This window comes from Choloepus didactylus, chromosome 14, assembly GCF_015220235.1.
Source record: "Choloepus didactylus isolate mChoDid1 chromosome 14, mChoDid1.pri, whole genome shotgun sequence".
Lineage (NCBI taxonomy): Eukaryota > Metazoa > Chordata > Mammalia > Pilosa > Megalonychidae > Choloepus > Choloepus didactylus.
This window is the reverse complement of record NC_051320.1, coordinates 45,863,427-45,878,867: the sequence shown is the minus strand read 5'-3', so window position 1 is coordinate 45,878,867 and position 15,441 is coordinate 45,863,427. Positions and strand designations below refer to the sequence as shown.

Genomic DNA, 15,441 nt, shown 5'->3' with positions numbered 1-15,441 from the left:
TGGATTTTCTTCCCATGCCCCATTAGATCATTGTATGCATTCCACTGTGGAGACCACTGGTCTAGAGTAGCAGTTCTTACATAAGACTTGTTAGGAATCCTTGAAGAAAATGCACATTCCCAGGCTCCCCCTCAGGCACTGGATTTAGTGGAGATGAAAGCAGGAGTTTGTAATGTTTAGGGCACAGTTCAGCTGATTTTTTTTTGTTAAATGCCTTTCCTAGTGCCTTTTTAAAATGCAATTTTAATGAGATATATTCACAAACCATACAATCATCCGAAGTGTACAATCAGTCGATCACAGTACCATCATATAGTTGTGCATTCATCACCACAATTTTGAACATTTTCATTACTCCAAAGAATAAAAATAACAATAAAAGTAAACAAGAACACCCCAAACATCTCATCCCCTCCTCACCCCCTTATTATTCATTTACTTTTTGTTCCCATTTTTCTACTCATCTGTCCATACACTGGATAAGGGAGTGTGAGCCACAAGGTTTTCACAATCTCACGGTCACACCGTGTAAGCTGCATTGTTATACGATTGTCTTCAAGAATCAAGGCTACTGGGTTGCAGTTCAACAGTTTCAGGTATTTCCTTCTACCTTTTTGAATACACTAAAAACTAAAAACATATATCCATATAATGCATAAGAATACCTACAGAATGACCTCTTGACTCCATTTGAAATCTCTCAGTCACCGAAACTTTGTTTCATTTCTCTTCTCCCTTTTGGTACAGAAGTCTTTCTCAATCTTATGATGCTGGGTCCAGGCTCATCCCTGGGAGTCACGTCCTGCGTTGCCAGGAAGATTTACATCCCTGGGAGTCATGTCCCATGTAAGTTGGGGGGGTGGCATGAGTTTACCTGTGGAGTGGGCTTAGAGACAGAGAGGCCACATCACTTCAGGTGATTTTGATGAGGAATTTCCATAGATCACACTTCAAGAAATACTTTTGTAGAGAAAAGGCGATGCTTTGAAGCCACCACTTAGGAAAATGTGAGTTCATCTCAGGATTCCTTTCTTAGCAGTCTTCATAGGGCTCTTGCAATAGAAACCATTGTGAACAGAAGTGTAACAGTTTTTGACTGGCATGTAACAAACCATGCCAAAACTTAGCTGCTTAAAACAGAAGTCATTTTATTTACTCATGATTCTGTGGATCACCACCTTCGTCTGTCTCAGCTAGGTCATTGTTCTGCTGGTCTTGCCTGGCTTCATTCAATGCAGCTGCAGCCACCTGGCAGGTAACTGAGGGCAGTTTGGTCCAGGGAGCCTCAGCTAGGATGTTTTCTCTTCGCACCACGTGTCGTGTCTTCCAGCCGGCTAGCCTAGGCTTCTTTACTTCTTTACTTGGTGGTTTCAGGGCAGCAAGAAAGGACAAGTATAAGCACTTTTCATGTCTCTACTTGCAAAACTATCGTCAATGTCCCACATTGGCTCAGAGTCAACGCAGGAGGGTATTATACCAGGGCATAGATACAGGGCTGTGCTTTTCACTAGAACTGCTGGAACAACCGTAACATGGACCCATTATTTTTATGTAGACCATCCACAACACTTAATGATTTTTTTATTAAGTTAAAATATAATCTATATCGATTTTGCTGATGGTACTTAAAGACAAGTGTTTTTTTTAGAAATAACTGAGGAGGCATCAATTTTTATACTTTTAGCTGACTCTGCTTCAAATAGACACAACAAGGAGATGGAAAAAAAAAATCATGGCCTAGGCCAAATAGTACTTTTGCTTTAGAATTTATTTTTGACTTAGAGAAGAAATGCATAGTAGATAACCCCCCACTTCAGATTCTGCTCAACAGCAGCTCAAAGGTTGTCATGGAAAGGTAGCCTGACAGCTGCCCATATATCTGGGTCAGATTATATCAAGCACCAAAGACCAAAGAAGTGGTTTGTAAAACTCTGTGTGTGGAGCTGGCCAAGCAAAGAAACAGTGTGGAGAGATGGCAAAGGAGAATAAATCTCTATTGTCATGTGACATAAGCTTTTAGTTATATTTGGGCTGAAAGTATATCAGTCATCAGGAAACAGAGCTTTGTGCTCTGCAGTTAGTAACTTCTTAGGATTTTTAAAATGAAAAAGCTACAGGGTAAAAGCAAGAGCTAAAACATAAATGGATTTGTGGGGTAGCATAGGGGAAATTCATGTCATATTAACCAATGTAGCAAAGCATTAGTGTTTTCATCCACATGTGTTTATTTCATCTAGAAAGCTGTTAACATGGGTATGACTAGCCATTCAGTTGATCAATCAATACTTACTTCATAGTACTTCTATATGCAAGGGACTGGATGTGTTAAGTATGATATTCAAACTAAAATACATAAAAGAGCTGACAGTTAAATCAGTTAAAAAAAAAGGCAAACCATCTCAAGTCTTGCTTTTTAAAGTTATGTTTATAAAAGGGAAGTTGACTACATTAGGAGTTGGCAGGAAACATTCATTTAATTTTTGCTCTGAAATTTTTATCTTGCATTCTACCTTTTTTGTTTTTCTGGATAGTCTCTAAATCCACACTCTTAGTGTTCTAGATCTCTAGTCATGGTCCCAGGTTAACAACACTTGGTTTACAAGCACATGTGTTTAATCAGCTATCTAAATACTAAAGTTGTCTTCATTCTAAAAGGCTTTGATTTTTTTTTTTTTTTGACTTTGCTTGCCTCCCTTGTATTGCACAAGACTTTTTGTTAAGACTACGTTCACACAGTGCAAAATGAAAAACACGTTGGTCATTACTCAATTTATTTGATCCATACAGACATCTGGACCAGAGCATCGTGGCTCGGAGGGCACTCTTTCATCATTTTTAAGAGAAATAACATCAGCAAAAGGGAACACAGATTCAAAGCTGCCTGATCCCATAGAAATCATCTCCACAAAGCCAAGAAACAAGGAATTCAAAATAAACACAAGACGAAGGAGTTACTTCCTGAGAGCTCTCGGACCTCATTTAAGGGTAGATGTTTCCTCAGCTTTCGTTTCATAGTGGTCAGATATAACCCTCAGTCACATTTCAAATGTTTTTCCCAGAGTAGATTCTCTCTCTCCATTTGTCTCCAACTCCCTGCCTGTCTTGCTTTTCTTTTCTACTGAAATCAGTTTTGCCCATGATGAGGATGGGTGCAATGTATACATGCTTTAATGATGCCTAGTATTACACCTGCAACATGTATTTATCGAGGGCCTACCATATGCCAAGCATGTATTTTCAGGTGCTGGGGATATGGCTATGGAACACAACAAAATCCCTGCCCTTGAGGGATCAACATTTTCTTGGGAGTGACAGATAATATATAACATGATAGATGGATGAGCACCATAAAGAAAATAGAAAGCAGAGTTAGGGGACAATGTGATGGTGGTTATTATTTTAGCTTGGATGGCTAGGGAATGCCTCTCTGAGGAGGTGACATTTTAGCATAAACCCAAATGAAATGAGTAGGTCAGATTTAGGGGAAGAGAATTCCAGGCACAGGGAGCAGCAAAGGCCCAAGGCATGAGTGTGCTTGTAGTCAAGTGAAGAGGAGAGCGGATGCCAAGAATCAGGTCATGGGGGATCTTGTAGGCTGTGATAAGCAGGACCATAGGGGTGGCATGATCTGGTTTACATTTTAATTATTCCTCTTGAGATTGTCACTTTGGCTAATAATACCAGTAGCTCCCATTGATTGAGCAATTGCTTCATGGCAACCATTGTTGAGCTTTACATATTATTTCCTTTAATTCTCACATCAACCCTACCAAATATATAGTATTATGCCCATCTTACAGATGGAGAAATGGAAATGTAAAGGGTTTAATTAACAACTTGCCTCTGCTAATAACTGATGGGGCCTGGGATTCAAGCCCAGGACTGTTTGGCTCTGAAGCCCATGCTCGTTCCATCACAGGGCTGCTTCTCCTACATAAGGAACCTCACAGGGGCTGAGCAACCGAATCCAAAGGAACATTTCAGTAAGTCAAGGAGACAGTGAGTGAGGGTTGGTTGTGCATCTCTGCTCCTTGCTAGATGAGTTTTTTTCTTCCCTAAAGGAGCCTAGAGAGAACGGACTGGGGATGGGCAACATCTCGGTATTGACAGCAGGACAGCATGGAAGGATCCTGGGTTCCTGAACCTTGGGTCCACCATAGCAGCCTTGAATGGTTTGTTTTAAGAATGTTACATAGGAGAAAAATAAACTTCTATCTTATTTTGGGGCCTCTGTAAGAGCTGCTGAGTCTTGATTCTAAACAATACAGAGCATAAATACCTTGAGAGCAACGCTTCCATTTCGTATAATGTGATCAGTTATCATCCGTGATTCTGGTCTTTATGTTGTAGGTGTCAAGTATTTTCTTAAAAGATTTAAGTGTATTTTTTAAACGTCTGTTTCTGTTTGCGACAAGGTGATGTGTACATAGTTTTGCATGTCCAAATAATACTGCAAATCTCATCATAAAAATATCTGTCTTCTGCTTCCATATTCTCCTCAGCCTGTCCCAGCTCCCAAAGGCAAACCCTGCTACAACTTTCAGCTGTTCTTTTCTGGCTTTTGTCCCCATATTCCCAAATAATATGCTTACACTGCTATTTCTTGATATTTCAGGTTTTGGTAGCATTGATTGACTTCGAGCTTTGGCAGATGAAGATTTAGCTCCCAAAACACACACCACATTCATGCACATATACACAGATTTCTTACACTTCATTTTCTCAGCATATTTATATTGCTATTTTGTCCTAAATCAACATTCAACATTATATTGTTCTATAGTCATAATAATGGTGTCCTTTCCAAACACAACCAAAAATCTACTTTTCATCACTCTTTCATTGACTACAACCCTGGTCCAAGCTACCCTCACTTCTTCTCAGAATATTGCAGTAGCCTCTGAGCTGGTCTTCTTACTTCTGCCCTTGCCCACCTACAGTTAAATTTCAACAGGGCAGTCAGAGTGATCTTTGAAACACTTAAATCAGATCCTGGCAGTTCTAGGCTCAAACGGCTTCCCACCCACTGAAAGTAAAAGCCAAGGCCCTTGTCACGGCCCCCGATGGAGCACTGCCTGCCCTACCCACCTCTTTAGTCTCACATCATTTTCCTTTAGACCACTCCTCTTCAGCCATGCTGGCCTCCATGATATTCCTCAAAAATGCCAAATGTGCTTCCCCTTAAAATCCTTGATATTTATATCCTTTCCTGGAGCAGTCTTCCTTCAAATACCCCAAGGCTCAATCATTCACTTCTTTCCGCTTGTATAAAATATATCTCCTTCTCCTCAACACTCCATTTCCTCTTTACCTTGCTATAACTTTCTCTGATTTATGATATATTTAATAGATATTTGTTAATTGTCTATATCCACACATTCTAATAAGCTCCACAAGGGCAACAATGTTGCCTGTTTTATCCACTGCTCTATTCCCAGTACTTAAATAATGCCTGGCATATAACTGGGGCTAATTGCATATTTGCTGAATGAATGGATGATTGATTGAAGGAATGAATTGTCCATATTTGAGCAATATATATATAATATGATTTTTCATTTCTTGTGCAACTCTTTGTCTTCCCCAGTATTAATGTTGCTTTTGTTTGTTAGATTCTTTGGTTTTCTATTTATTTAATCAGCTTAGGCTAAGTTATACTGAGGTAGCAAATAACCCCTAAATCCCAGAACCTTATAATAATGAAGGTATTTATCCCTTGCTCTGTTCTTTTCCATGTTAGGGTATCTCCTGGTCACCTCCAGGTTTCCTTTTACCAGGACCCAGGATAAAGAAGCAGTCCTTGTCTATGATCCCCTGGCTACCTGGCAGATAGAAAAGATCAAATGGAAAAACCATGTGACGGCTTTTAAAACTTTCACACAGAGGTGACTATGCAACTTTTGCTTTCATTCTATTAGCTCAACAGGGCACATGGCCATCCCTGACATCAGTGGTACAGAAAATATATTCCTCCCCTGGGGAAGATTACTAGGAGATATAGCAATTATCTTTGAACAAATAATGCTGTCTACCACAATATCATTATTTCTTCTCTTAGCTCTCTTGTAGAATATCACTCCATTCAGTATGATTAAACACATCAGGCAATTTTCTGTTGGAGGTGTCACTCCTGAGTGTCTGTCCTCCAGTTTGGACTGCTTGTTTTCTAGTTCTGCTACTCATTTTATCCTTCAACTTCTCTTCACTATCATCTTTGGAATTTTCTTCTCCCTTTTTCCTGCATTTGATCCCCCAGCTCCTTGCACTTCTTCTTAGTGACCTTTCTACTTTTGGTGAAGCACATCCTATAGTTGCTTCCCAAGAAAAAGATTCTGGGCAGTACATTTTTGAGAACTTTCATTTTGGTTAATGTCCTCATTTTATCTTCACACTTAATTAATCATATATCTACATTATATGTCATTTTACCTAAGAATAGTGTCTAATAATTATACACTCTAGGTTATAAATAGTGCTGCCTGAGCATCTTGAAAGCATTATTCTATTTACTTCTGGTGTCCAATATTGAGTGTCTGTGGCCATGCCAATAGGAATGCTCTGAATGCTAATGTTCTCACATCTTACCCCACAAGATTTTAGGATTTTCTCTTTACCCCTGCTGTTGGAAAATTTCATGATACTGTACTAAGTCATTGGGTTTGTTCAGAAATGTAGAATCAACTGTAGATGTTTCAAGTAGAGAGAGGTTTAATACAATGATCTATAAATTTATACAAAACTTTGGAGACTGGGGGTGGTGAAGGTTAGGGAGTGCGGGTCTCACAGGAAGGCCACAGATCTTGAGCACAACCTTCTTTACCACTAAAGTGGATGATTCTCAAAAGGAGTCCAAAACTGTGGGAAAACTACATCTGCAAAGCCCATGAGCCTCTCCACAGCTGCTACCCATGAATAATGACTTTCCTTCTCTTCTGCTTTCCATATATCTTGTGCCCGCTTGTCATCGATAATTCAACTGAAATCCTTAGGTAAGAAAATCTGGGCAATACAGTTTCTAGGTTATGTACCCAGTACAAGAATGAACTTAGAAAGTCAGGGATGAAACTGTTTAGGCATATCTGCCTTGACATGAGACTTTATTTATTCCACTTGTACTTGCTGGGCTTTTCCAATCTGAAAACTCATGTTACAGGAAATTTTATTGAATTCTTTATTTGATACCTTCCTCACTTCTATTTTCTTGGCTATCTCTTTCAGGAACTCATTAATAAAATGTTGACACTACTTGAGCTCTTCATTTTCTTAAGCTTACTCTCCTCTTTTCCATCTTTTTTTCTTTGTATTCCATTTTCTAAGAGATTTCTTAAGTTTTCTGATACTATATCGAATTTTCAAATGTTCTTGTATCATTGAAGAAAAAAATATTCCAAGAGCAATTTTATGTTCTCATACTATTGGCTTTATTTTAATAGCATTTATTTCATGTTTCAGGTAGAAATATTTTCATTATATTTAAGTATATTAATAATAGCTTTTCTTATAAGTTTGCTTACTCCATGAATTATCTCTGTTTCCTCTTTGTAGTTGTTACTGGTGCTATTCACTACTGTTTCTACAATTCTGTTTTCTAAGCACATGTAATATTGTGTTTTTGGCTCCTTTGTTGTTGAGTGGGGTCCTCTGACTAGTTCAAGCCCATTGGTACCCAGCAGAAGGGATGTGGGTCACTTTCAGGTCAGAGAATTTAACTACTCATTCCAGGCCCTCCAGCATCTTTTTTCCTCATTCTCTGGCATGGTGATTACCCAGGGTTGAGAGGGTGGCTGCTCCATCAGCCTAGAACACTGAGTAACTATGATGTGCCTTCTGCCAAGCCATGATGTATACAGAGCATGAGTGAAAAGTAAACCAACGTTATTTTAGACCACTGAAATTTTGCCGTCGCTTGTATTGCAGTATAATTAAGCCTATCCTCACTAATTGGGATAGGCTTATAGTTTGGTTTGTTTGGTCCTTGTCTTTATTGTTACAGAAATTCTTCAAATACGTGATGAGCTTCTATAAAGGTGATACATAGCAGACCTGGGTAGGTTTTCCCCTAGGGTGGCTATGCAGATGTAGGGCTCCATCTGTATGCCTTTTAGCTTGGGTTGGCTAGTGTCCCCTGAGGAATTCTCCAATATTTTGCCTGGTAGAGTCGGAGAGGTGGAGTTATAAATCTGGATTCCAGATTCTCTCTCCCTCTAGGGCTGGCAAGGGTTTTTTTTTTTTTTTTTTTTTTTTTTTTTTGTCTGGCTGAATAGGATAGGGATAGGTTCTTGAGTTCTAACTTTTTATAAATAGATTTTCAATCTGTCTTCCTATTTTCTGCCCCACCCCTCACCTCCCAATGTATTCCAAAATCACTTTGCACCTTAAAAAACAGGTATCCTTTCCTGCAGCTGCCAAAAGTTTAGCGTTTTATCTTTCAAAAAATTGTTGACATTCCTTGTTTGTAGTTTTCTTCTGGGTCTTTGTCCTTGTACATTTACACCTTTTTAAATTATTTTAGTGCCATAATAGTGTTATTTGAGGAAGAAATGGAGATAAATGTCTGATCAATCTTACATTTTAGCTATTTGTCCTATCTAATGCATATGCTATCATTAAACTTGACTTAAAGCTTCTACCAGTCTTCTGCAAAATGATAACTCCCATTGCATTTTTTGTTATCTAGCTGTTTGCATACTAAGATTATCATTCCCTGATTATTGCACTATACAGCAAAAGAATGGAAAAAGTGAAACTCTATCAGGAAATTTGCTACACACTTTAATCTTCATTGAAATATAATTCACCCTTTTAAAGCGTACAATTCAGTGGTTTTTAGTATGTGCTACCTGCTATGCACTTTTTGGTTATTGGTTTTTCTATTTCTGCTTTTAATTGCTATGGCGTTGAATCTATAAATCAATTTAGATAGAACTGACATCTTAATTCTATTTTAGTCTTCCAATCCATTAGGAATCCTAACTTCTGTTCTGTATTCTTTCCATGCTGTGGGAGACTGAGGGAGGGGGAGGGGAAAGAACCCATGGCCCGGAACGGAGTTCTCCTACCTGATCTCTCTCTTCTTCTTCAATTCAGCATCTGTAGGGTCCTTCTCCCATCCATACCCTCCTCCAGAGTTCTGAACAAGGTCAGGGTTATCCCCCTTTTTCACTGAATATCTGGGGAGAAGTTTTTGACAGCTGTTTATGTCGCCATACTGATGACATCACCGGCTATGCACTTTTTACAAACTTTTATTTAATTCTATCAGTCACAACAGTAAGTACCATTACAATAATTTTCATGATAAGCACACTGAATCAAGCCCAGAAAGACTAAGTAACTTGCCCAAAGTCTTACAAGTAGGAATGGTGGGTCCTGTATGTAAACCCAGGTCTGTCTGTCTTCAAGGTCCAAGATTTCCCAGTGCACTTGTCACCAAAGAGATGGTGAATTTTTATTATGTTATTGATCCTGCCATGAGCCCTGTGATGGTTTAAACTCTCTGTTCAGTTTCTCATTCACATAATGTAAAACATAGTAACTTCTACCAAACTTTTACATTTTTATGGAGCTCCTTCACATATATTACCTAATTTGATTCAAATGGTTATGATGTGAATTTATTATGTAACATTAACCAAATTCAATTAAATCAATAGCTACGTAAATTTAGTAAAAGATAACAACCTAGCTAAGTTGAATATTAGATCCTTCATCCAAAATTATATTTTCGTCTCTGTTCCTGAGGTATCATAGGTCAGACCTCTTGTACTCCTTTAAAAAACTCATCTAAAACTAGGCTGAGAGTAAGGAGCTACGATTCTGCTACAAAGACTTGGAGTGTGGACTGAAAGTTTTCAGAATACTTAGTGTAACTTTTTCCTTGATGATAAATTTTACATATTTTACAGATAATTCCCCAATATTGCCTTCTGACAGTTGCATTTCAAAACTTCATGTTCATGCATTAATACATGTCATTTAAGAAGGAGCACAAAATCCTGATGCTATGTGAAAAGATGTGCCATTACTACCTGGACGTATTGCAGTCATGGTAACAGAAATTAGATATAGTGAAACTGTATTTCATGGACCTGATGTGTGGCCTGTTTCTGTTTGGATGAGTGCTTGTATGCCATCAGGATCTGTTATTAAAAATGTCTACTGGAGAGAATGAGAAGCACCCTGCCCTTCCAAAACAAATAACTAGAATAAATATTTTCAATGAATACAGATAATTTGTTACTTTACATAAACTCATAATAAGAATTGAAATGATTGATGTAGAGTAGTGATTCTCAAACATGGTCCTCAGGCCAGCAGCATCAGTCTCACCTGGAAACTTGATAGAAATGCAAATTCATGGGGTGAACCCAGATGTACTGAATCAGAAACTCTGGGGATGGGACCCAGCAAGCTGAGTTGACAATTCTCCCAGCCAGGTGATTCTGATGCCTGAAAAAGTTTGAGCCCCTGTGCTGTAGAGTAATGTGAAAGAAATATGCAAGAGTAACAAATAATCATATAAATGGAGATCATAAAATGTACACATTTGGGGGTGGTGGTATTCTATAGCATAATGATCTGACAATTGACCCTGAATGGAACTCAAGGACACATTTGGTCCCAGCCTTTCCATGCAGTCAGGTGGATCTTAACAAAATAAGATGGATTTCTATTCTCTTACCAATTTATAATTTGAGGAAATAGAACTGTTTCCTTTCTTTTCTTTTCTTTCTTTTGCTATTATACACACCTCTTTAATGAGCATCTTTGCACATAAATCTGTATCTAAATTCTGATCATTTCCAGTGCATATTTTCTAAAAGGTAGAATTATTAGGCCTAAGGCATTTTAAAAGCTCTTGATACTTATTGCTAATTTTTTTCTATTTTATTTTTCCATGTTATTCCTTTATCTTAATTTACATTTATTTGATTACTAATTAGGTTGAACATATATTCAAATGTTGATTAGCCATTTGTATTTGGTCCTTTAAGAACTCTTTGTTCATATTCTTTGTCCATTTATCTTTTGGGGTCTGAGTGTTTTCCTATTGATTTTATGAACTATTTTTCAAGGTGTTTTCTTTTTTTTCCTATTAAGAGTATAGAAAGTATTGAGTCTGTATTAAATAACACTAATAAAAAATGAGAAAAGTCAAATATTAGCCCAGGCAAAATTCAATATAAAAGCTTGTTTGCAGCCATCATCTTCTTTGAGAGTGTTTGGTGGATGATCCCACCCCTCATTCTGTGGTCACATCAAAATACCTGGGCACCTACAAAGCCCCTCTCTCTTTCAACCTCTGTCACAATCCTCCACCAAGACCTGTCCTATTTCCTTCTCAGCTTTTTGGATTCATTGTTTGCTTCTCTCTTGTCTAAGCCATTGTTGACTCTCACATGGGCTATTGTAAGCACCTCCTGATTGGTTTCCTGGAATTGTATCTGTTCCCATTTAATGGAAGTCTTACTATATCACCTCCCCCTGCTCAAGCCGAAAACCTTTCAGGGTCCACCTATGGGCCTTAGCATTAAGAAAAAAATCCCTAACACAGACTGTGTCTCTCTTCCCAAGCTTCATCAGTCCCAGGCTTCCCCTTCCTCTCTGTGCTCTACTCGACTGTCTCCTCCGAGTTCTTGTCACTCACAGTGCTTTCTTTGGAACAGAATTTCTGCCCATGCTCTTCTCTCTCCCTGGAGCATTTACCAACACACACACACCCCCACTCCCTTCATCTACATAACCCCTAGTATTCCACAACCTTCAAGTCTCAGGGCAAACTTTTTATGACATTTCACCACTGTGCCTCATCCCCAAACCATCTAAGTTAGGTTCCTTTGATTGGTCCTTCAGAGATCTGTGTTGTACTCCACTGTAGCACCACCAGATTTCCAGAACTTAGCATAAGGCCAGACACTTTATAAGTGCCCAAGAAATACTTGTGACTGGTAGGCAGGAAGGAAAGAAGGAAGAGAGGTGGAAGGAAGAAGGGAAGGTAGGAAGGAAGGGGTAGGGGTGGAGCTGAGATGCCCTCATGAAGGTCATAGTCCAGGAACACAAGTTCACTAAAATACTGAGACCAAGTCATAGGATTATAGAACACTTCTCCCCCTACATCTTACCACCACATCAGTAGAGTTCATCTATAAAAGCAAAGGTTTACAACTGAAAGGACTACAAGGCTCAGATCTTATTTAAGAAGTTTCTAGGGAAAGCCAAAGACAACAAGGAAGACTAAAACAAGGACACCAGAGGAAATTTTATCCTCTGGCACTTACAGCTACAGCAAATAATGACATAGCCCAACTCCTAGCCAGACAAACATAAAACCTTACACTAAATACCTATTTACTTTAGTTCCTTTTTACCAAGTACATTACATGTGGCTTTCAGCAAAAACATCTAGCAGTTTCTTACAAAGCTAAACATATGTGTTCAGCAATAGCATTTGTTAGTGTTTACCCAAATGATTTGAAAATATATTTCTGAACAAAAACCTGCACATGAATGTTTATAGCAGCTTTATTCATAATTGTCCCCAATTGCAAACCAAGGTGTCCTTCAACAGATGAATGGATAAACAAACTATGGTACATCTTTACAATGGAATATTATTCAGTGGTAAAAAGAAATAAGCTTTTGAGCCATGTGAAGGCATGGAGGAAACCTTAGATACATATTGCTAAGTGAAAGAAGCTGGTCTGAAAAGGCTACATCCTATATGCTTTCAACTACGTAACACTCTGGAAAAGGCAAATTTATAGACAGTAAAATGATCAATGATCCCTGAAGGGGGAAAGGGCAACACAGAGAATTTTTAGGGCACTGAAACTACTCTGCATGATACTGTAATGGCAGATCACGATATTATGCATTTGTCAAAACACATAGAACAGTATAACAGAGTGAAGCCTAGTATCAACTGTGGGCTTTAATTAATAATAATTTATCAATATTGGTATGTCAATTATACCAAATATACCACTTCAATAAAAGATATAATAATAAGGGAAATTGTACGTGGGAGGAAGGGGAGAAAGTATATGGGAACGCTTTACTTTCTGCCACTTTTTTTTCTGTAAACCTAAACCTTCTATAAATAATAAAGTTGATTAAAAAAATAAACACACATAAAGGGGAAAAAAGCAGCAAACAATGAAAAACATTTTCTTCTGTAAAAAGAAATGTGATGAGGGTTTAAAAGACACTGTTTTTAAATAAGAATTCTAGAATGATTTAGTGCTTTTAACTATGTGAATGTATAATTTGATGTAAAAGTAAACTTTAAACAATTAAATGGGCTAGAAATTGAATAAAATAAAAAAATTCAGGTCCTTAGCCAAAATAGCCACATTTTTAAGTGCTCAATAACCACGTGACTACCATATGGGATAGCCCAGGTCCAGACCACTACCACAGATGCATCTACAGGTGTCTCACATCTTATTGAGGACTTGGTCTTAATTCAAGGGATTTATAAGACAGAGGAGGGAATTTGAAGTGCATGCAAAATATGTAACAGGAGTTTGGGTTCCTCTTGTGCTTCTGCTTGCAGTGATATTACCCACTGGTTTTGTGTTGGATATTCTCTGTTTGGCTTTCCCGATTCACCCCTTCACCTTTTCTTCACCTTGTTATGTATCCAGAGAAGCTAATCTCTGTGGACTCCATTGCTCTATGACTTCTAATTAGGGTTTGGCAATGTGGGGCATTTATTCCCATCAGTAGAGGTAGGTTGGGGCATTTATTCAGTTGTTTCACTCTGCCAGGCTATGTTATTTTCCTGTCTGCTAAGACTGCTACTTTATAATTGGTTGCTTAAACAACAGGAATTTATTGGCTCATGGTTTTGTGGTCAGAAGACGTCCAAAACTGAGCTATCAGCAAGGCAATGTTTTCTCTTTGAAGACAGTGACATTCTGGGGCTGGCTGCTGGAGATCCCTGGTCCTTGGCTTTTCTGTCACATGGCAATGTACATGGCGATGTCTTCTTTCTCTTCCAGGTTCCATTGACTTCAGTTTCTTGCTTTTCCTGTGGCTTCCTGTGCGTCCAATTTCCTTTGCTCATAAGGACTTCATCCATTTTGGATTGAGGTCTAGGCTCATTCATTTTGGGCACACCTGAACTAATAACATCTTCAAATGGGTCCTATTTACAAATGGGTTCACACACACAGGACCAGAGATTGGGACCTGAACATACTTTTTGTGGGTGACTTGATTCAATCCCCAACAGTATGCCCACTGGACTTCAAAAAGACATGTTCTTCCCACATGAGAAATACATTCATTCTATCACAACATCCTAAAAGCCTTAAGTCATTTTCGTAACAATGCTAGGCATAAAAAGTCATCAAAATTGGTTATGGTTGTGGGGCACAGAAAGCTGGGGCACAGAGCACACCCTCTCTGAGCATTGGGTGGTGGCAGTCTCCTTGAACAAGGCATGCCCCTCAAGCATGTGCGTTGGCCCATTCTCTTGGCCTGAGGAGATCCTTTAGGTCCAGACCTCAGCTTCCATGGTTCTGCCATTGAAGTCATTTTTCCTTCAATTCATTCCTTCTCTGTCCCTTCCAGGCATTGTTTCTGTTCATACAAATTTCACAAAAACCTTGTTGGGCTTTGTGTGCAATTCTAGGGACTCTGAACCATCAGACAATAGAAATTTCCATACACCCTTCCTAGATAACTGCATTTTCAATCCTGATTTCCAGCTGACTGGATCTATGTTCAGTCACACCTTCACGAGCAAAGTGTTGTTCAATTAAACCCTCACACGGAACCCTGTTCTCTGAGACTGACTTCCTGAAAGCTCCCTGACAGAGCTACTTCTGGCCCTAGTCTCAGAGCACACTCTGGATAGGCTGAGAATTCAAAAAATCATCACTTTCTTGTTTCTTTGTGTTTAAGAATTCAGTTCTCAGCTTCTCTCTTCCCTCTCACATTTTATTATAAGCTGCAAAGAAGAGCCAGGCTGTACTTTCCACATTTAGTTTGGAAATCTCCTCAGCTGAAATGCCAAGTTTATCACTTTCAAGTTCTGCTTTCCATCCAACTCAGAAAACAATTTTGCTAAGTTCTCTACCTTTTATAACAAGGATTGCCTTTCCTCCAGTTTCCATAACACATTCATAATTTCCTTCTAAGGCTTCATCAGAAAGTACCTTTAATCTCCATATTTCTACTGATTTCTTCAAAGCAACCTAGGCTTTTTTTAATCAAGGGCATCACAGTTCTTCTAGCCTCCACCCATTGTCCAATGCCAGAGCCATTTCCACATTTTTAGTTATTTGCCAAGCAGCACCCCACTTTCTGGTAACCCAAACTGTTTTATAGGCCATAGTTAGCAAGAGATGTTTTTCCCTGTGAAAGTCCACAGATTCTTTTGGCAGCCCTCTACTCTAGATAGTGGTCACTGTAGATTCCAGAAACTCTTCCCGA

General features: G+C 38.7%; 1 long non-coding RNA gene across 1 annotated transcript in view; it reads right to left on the bottom strand.

Annotated features, from left to right (window-relative positions):
- LOC119508978 overlaps positions 1 to 15,441 on the bottom strand; it is an 86,830-nt gene that overhangs the window by 13,963 nt on the left and 57,426 nt on the right. Inside the window, exon 2 of the long non-coding RNA XR_005211607.1 lies at positions 9,060 to 9,170. This is a non-coding gene — a long non-coding RNA (uncharacterized LOC119508978). The remainder of the gene's footprint in view (positions 1 to 9,059; positions 9,171 to 15,441) is intronic.